This window comes from Pollicipes pollicipes, unplaced genomic scaffold (genome assembly GCF_011947565.3).
Source record: "Pollicipes pollicipes isolate AB1234 unplaced genomic scaffold, Ppol_2.1 Scaffold_4219;HRSCAF=4965_pilon_pilon_pilon, whole genome shotgun sequence".
Taxonomy (NCBI): domain Eukaryota; kingdom Metazoa; phylum Arthropoda; class Thecostraca; order Pollicipedomorpha; family Pollicipedidae; genus Pollicipes; species Pollicipes pollicipes.
In genome coordinates, this window is record NW_023596448.1 from 33,176,931 (window position 1) to 33,183,796 (window position 6,866).

Consider the following 6,866-nt stretch of genomic DNA (forward strand, 5'->3'; position numbering starts at 1 on the left):
GCAGCCATGTTGAAGGTGTCTGAAGGTGAACGCTGGCATCACTCGCGTGTTTCAGACGTGGTTTGTTCGACGATTTATTCGGAGACGGGCTCATCAAAGTGGAATCTGCCTAGTTAACATTTGAAATGATTATGTTTTCGGCTAATTATCCTTTCGAATGAGTTACATTTTGATAACATGCGCGCCGTAAAAAGCATGTTGTTAACGCTCGCCCGGGTGGTTGGTTGGATGCCCTTTGCTCGGGTGGGGGTGGGGGGAGGTCAATTTGATCTCCTGAGATCTCGGGAACTAAGAGAGCTAAAGACAACATATTTTCAGGGCGTTTTGGCCTGAACGTGAACTTACTTGCGTCAAAGTTTTAGGTTCCTGGGTGACCTTTGTTGGGCCTGCTTTAACCTCCGGGTCAAATGAGGTCCGACGAGGTTTAACTTCAGGTTGGTTTCCAAACTGTCACTAGAGCCTAGATATCTGCCCTAAACAAAAGGTCACATGCTCATTTTAATACAGTGACCTTTGTTAGCCTTTTGAAGGTCATGGTGACCAAAGTCCAAGCAAAAGATCACATGCTCATTTAAAGTCAGTGACCTTCTTGGACCTTTTGAAGGTCATGGTGGCCAAAGTCATACAAGATTGCTCTAAGTTTTGCATTTGAATCGGCAACAAAGATTACGCTGGACAGTATATTCCTAAAAAAAGTGTCGACCTGGGTCATTTTAGGTCAGTGACATATCATGATCTCAATTTTTGATACCAGACCATCAGCTATTCAGTTGTTTACAGCTATGCAATATTTCGCGTGGCTACGCCGCACCGTTCGGAAGCCATTCCGGAAAAACCTTGGCGGGGGGGGGGGGCAATTTGATCCCCACCCGAGCGCGTATCAATATAAAGTTCGCCCTGTAGCCGTTGGTCTGCTAGCGTGGTGCTTTAACCGTTTAACGACAAAAAGACTTGGCGGCAAACAGCATTCGCGTGCATTGCAATCAGCGAAGTGGGGGTGCCGGTAGTGCGGTCGTTCACCTGTGCGTCTGGGACACCAGAGGTGTGGGGGTCCATTTCCTGCGGTGCCCACCCTTCCTGTTAAGGTGACAGGCAGGCGACGCCATGTAGCCTCAGCTACCGAATGCGTCGTAACGCCCCAATGACCCACACATTCGGCAGTGAGGATGTTCGCACGAGGAAAGAAGCGAGGATGCGGGCTCATGGCCTCTGGCTTACCTTTCGGCCGTTAGCTGAGTTGTTGACTCGTCGGCATCGCGGGCCTCACTCAGCCAACCCCTAATGCTGTGTATACTTGTCTTGCACCTAGATAGGTAGTAATCCTGCTGATAGCACCAGCGGCAGAGCCAGGCGTTCCTTAACCCTCGCCCCGATAGCGCGCGTCGATGCTCCCGCAAGGCTTTTTATGAATACATCTCCGGAATGTCACGAAATCGCGCCCATTTTGCGATAGCCTTTGGGGCATTTGTTGCGCGTGTTTCAAACCACGAACATGTCCCTAGAATTTCTGGTTTCGGTGCAGCGGTGGTGTTGAAGAGCACTGCCTGGTAATCTATGGCCGGCGCAGGCGACGGGCGGCAACCGCGAACACCCGCGCAACGCGCGCGGTGGGCCGACTTTGTTACATTAATGGAGCCATGCATCATAAATTTAAGATTAAAACAGATAACAAGTTAATGTACTCAAAGCTGGACAAGGAACGCGCCCGTTGTGCTTTGATATCGCTACACGGCATGGTCTGGTATGTATAGTATGTAGGCTGTAAAGCTGACGAGTACCATTTCGTGGGAATTTGACGTTTGACCTGGCATAATGGGGCCAATAATAAATCTAGCAACACAAAACATGTTAACAACCACGAAATCCTGTTACGACCTATTCACTGGTATTTTCTGCCAAGCTCTACTTTTATTATATTTTAAACAGCAGTGGAAGGGATCACGTCGACGCTCCCTATCAGTCCGCGTTGTGAAGAACGGTGGATCAGGGTGAGGGCTAAGAAGGGGAGGGGGAATGCTAGAGACATGTTTTTAGTTTCAAAACACGCGCAACAAATGCCCCCAAAGGCTATTGAAAATGGGCGCGATTTCACGACATTCCGGAGATGATTGATGATTTCACGACATTCCGGAGATGACTGATGATTTCACGACATTCCGGGGACAAAAATACTACAGTGAACGCACATCAAGCTGACTTAGCCTTATGTTGCCAGCGTATGTCAGGGCGCCGAGCTCTAACTTCTGTCTCGAATGCATGCGAGGTGAACTTTTAGGAAACGAGCTTCCGCAACGCCTCGTTCTTTTCATACTATGTGCATCCGGTCTAGCCCAGCAGCTCTGAAGAAACATTAGTTATCGATAAAAATAGATGGCTGAGAAAACAGGGTTCAAAACATAGATAACTAAAACGCATGCTTGAAATAGGTATAAAAATCCCGGTGTAACAGCAAGGAGATGATGGACAATCAAATTCAAGGTAAAAGCAAAAACCAATGTTTCTTAGCGTCGCATTGCTCCCGGACGGAAGCATTTGAGCAAAAGCTCGGAGTCAGGAAATGAATCTGGCTGATGAGCGGCTCGGTGCAATAAGGTGTTTGTGCAGCGTAGTGCTGCAATAAAACTCATATCATGCGGTTTGTATTCTCAGCAAACACGTGGCACGAAATCCTCTACACAACGGTTTGTGCAAACATAAAAAACAACAAACAGACATGGCGGTAAAAAAACGGGAACCGAACTGTGAGCTCAGGATTTACAGTCCGTTAAATAGACTACTGTTACAACCTTTCCGGCAGTGTCATTTACCATGTAACCACTCGACTGGAACAATCACAAATTTAATAACCCTAACCTAACCCAAGAAACTACCCTGCAAGCTTGCAATCGATCAGCTTCACTGAAAAAAGCAGAAAGCGTTAAACGCGTGTACACACCATATACTGCTGCGATAAGTACATCAGCAGGTAGTCTCATTTTAATAGAATTCTTGTGAAAAAAATCCTAAGCAGTTTTCGCTAGTAAGTTTGCATCTGCTTTCAATCATTTTTTCCCCATAACAGCGTTATGTTGCGCACAATTAAGCATATGTTGTTTTTTGAAGCGTATTTAAGTATCGAATAGGTTCTATATTTTACTTCTTCGCATAAGTGACAATTTTTAAACGCCGAAATTTTTGCCCTTATCTTAGCTGCTTCTTAACAGGATTTTGAAACATCCACTGATGCTCCGCGCTGAGACGCCTCACTTGCTACGCGATAACTCGGCGACTGGTAAGTAAAGGAATTTCAATAAGGTTTTTATTTGCTCTCCATTTAGTCAGTTCTTTGATTTCTAATACAAATCACCTTGTAACAAACACCCTGCCTCGTTGAGATCTTTCATTCTTTTGCTGAGCGAACAGCTCGGACTGTTGGAAATATTCGATGCCGTGTGCCATGTTATCCATATGGTAATGACATCCGGCAGAATACCGCATAGAAAAACTATATACCCATGTGTCATCTTGAAAAATACTCCTCCAAAGAAATACTGGATCGAAAATGGATGTGGCCTAGAACGGACACGAGCAACCGATGTAACTTAGAGAGAAAATTCCCTGTGTTATAGTTCATAGCTCCAGCTATAGGTTACACCGAATTAATTTTACTTGTTATGGTTCTGCAACATTAACCACATTGATCACCTCGCGGTGCCCATACCAAGGCATATAACTTCGAATCTCAATCACCACCGTTACTGCGCAACATTTTCCTCTAATATATGTAAGTTTCGCGACACCAGACCACTTAAAAGTGTCATTGCCATTTTTAAGTGAAGCGAGGGGATCTTTCGTCTGTATTTCAGTATAGTCTGTAACCTATACAGTTGCAGCATAATCGCCTGTAACCTATGATATATCGCCCGCCATCAGGATACACTTGATCCATTAGTTTTAGGTAGGTAAGGTTGGATTAGGTTAGGCAGATGAGGTTAGGTTAGGTGTTGTAGACTTGCCTACACGCAATACTTGCGCTGGACAATGGCAGAAGATCGGCATACAGCTTCGTATTGTGGCATTCCTTCCACATAAACCCATGGAGAATGTTCGGGGTGAACCTCATGTCGTCAGGTTTGTTTCCTAATAAGATATTTTGCTCGGCTGAAGTACGCTTCTACATGGTTCGTGTGCATACCGTCGTCTACTGCAAATATCCATGAGTGATGCACCGTGTGATAGATGCAGCCCAGGCTTGCCAACGAGCTGGAGCTGCAATGTTCACCGATGTGTTCTGTGCCGCCTCAAGCCTTAGTTTTCCACCGGTATCATTACCGTCACTGCCCTGTGTTGAATGAACTCGAGGACTCTAATTTTGATATTTGCTTCGAAAATGCCCAAGATCCAATGCGCCGCCCCTGCAACCGGTCGGATGCCGTGACCTTTGTGCCCTGCTAGAGCAGTTTCGCCAACGATCATTGCTTTTCCGGGTGTTCCCAAATTCGGCATGCCTTGGCCGTGAGGACATCCTTCGACACGACGTTCCACAAAAAAAAACTGAAGCCAATCTCCCACAGTCGGTTCACTTAAGCGGGGCTGCTATCAACAGCTTTTGTGTTAGGGATTTACCCCAATCGCAACGAATGCAAACGCCATTTCCAGGCTCACGAACGGGTTGAGGTATGAGTTTGTGAACAGCCTTCCTTTACTTTGGGAATGAGTATGTCCTGTTTTGTCCCGGATGGTGGGGACCACTTTGGGGAAGGGGGGACCACTAACATTGCTGCTGGTTTTCAGCATCTCCTACTGTTAGAAGTTATCAGCGGCAGTTATCAGTATCATGTGATATGAGCATTAATTTTGTGCTCTAATCTGGAAGTTCTTGAAGTAAAATGACAGCCAATATTGGCGTCCCATTTTAGTATCTTACGCCACACACATCACGCACTTAATTTGATAGTCTCAGGGTCTTTATATACGTTCTGGACTCAAGCGCAAAATACGTCTTACCTTAGATTCTAAAACTGGAAGTCCAAACTGGAGCAGTATATGAACATAAATGTTCTCATACTGGAAGTTGAGACACAGAAATGCGTCTGTATAGTAAATGCGTCTGTATAATGTCATAAATGCGGCCTTTGGGACACACAAATGCGTCTGTATAACCGCGATATAAGGCGCCGCGCCCATCTCGCACCATCTCCGCATTGCTCCGTCACGACTACGTCACGTGACAGCTTCTGGAGCTGGCCTAGCCCGCAGGGCAGACCGCAGCCCGCACCGGGAATACGGCCGGCACTCGAGAGGGGGGCATCTGACCCGGAGCTTCTGGACACGTGGCCATGTGGCGCCCACTGTAACAACCTCTTCGTCCAGCCCAAGACTTCAAGCAATGAGCGTCTAGATTTTCCAGCCTCAGACAGCGTCTGCGCGAGTGGAGCAAAAATGTTTGAAAAAAAACGATTTTTTAAGTACGTTTTTCATCACTGTGGTCTTAGCTACGCAAAAAGCTTTTCACATGACCTCAGGTACAGACCATCCAGAAGGTGAGCCCGCTCCAGCGTGGTTTCCCGTCGGTGCCCCCTGGGTTATTCCACGGCAGATGAGTCGGAGGATATCACGGCACCCCCTTCAAATTTAATGACGACACGCCGGTGGGGCAATCATAAGGCTAAAGCACAATGCTGCAAGTTTTAAATCATACGACGTACGGATAACAAACTAGGAGCAGGTCAAAATATGCAATGAGCCACGAGCTCCGTTCTTTTAACTTTTCTATCGAAAAAATTTTGCGGAGCATAATAATTGGGAAAAGTGCATGAGAAAACTAATGCCTATGTTTTGTTTAAAACATTGGTCAATATAACATTCAAGGGATGGTAGGTGCATATAGTGATTTAGTCCGGCCTTTGACCTCCTTTTCTAGAAAAACATGCCGCCTTCGATTTTTTTAAACTGATATGCAATTGACGACCAACTTGTCGTCGTTCAGACTAAAAAAAAGCAGTTCCATGGATATCTTCTAAATCGGTTGCAGATCAGTTGCAGCATGTTGCGACAGTCACAAAATCACCGACAGCTTTCAAGAGAACAACGAGACAGATTTTCTCCTTAAAGCGTGGATTAGAAAATGGAAACAAATCGCATATGGCTAGCTGGAAAAAGCAGTCATCAGCCGTTTCAAATCATAACGCATGGACGTCAACGAGTGAGCATGCCTGAGGCACAAAATCCATGGACACGAGCTCTGGATCAGCGACAGGATCAAGCTCAGCCACGAAAGTGCGAGCCTGGATCGCGAGACCATGATCTTGCGATTCCTGGTTGATCCACGACACCCGATTCTCGCGACGTTATTCTGATGTGTATCTTGGAACAAAGACACGTGACGTCTGCTGCCGGAGATGTCTGCAGCCCTGCACACCCGCCAGATACTATCAGCGTGTGTTGATCGGGCACGGTGATGATGGGAGCATATGTGCGCAGTTCTTTGTGCATGTTAAGCTCTCAAGGTGAGGGCCACCGCGCCGCGCCAGCCGTTGCCGCGAAACATCACATTGCACCAGTTGGCCACATCAATGCGTCGTGGTTCGGATTTATGAACGCTTGCTCCGCCCGCCACACAGTATGGGTGCGCGAGCCCGGAACAGGCTGCGTAGTGTTAACCACAGAGCAATCCCAGCACAGCTCACCAAGATGGGAAATATACGCCCCGTGCACAGGTATATTATGTATTGCATCAATCAAACAGTTTTCGATTTTAGCAAGTTATTGTCTATCCAGCCAGCACGTCCAACTGGGACCTATGTGGGTCCCAGATGGACAGCCGTATGGGGCCCATCTGGGCTGCCCACTTCGGTCCCATGTGGCCATGTTATGGGGAACTACCT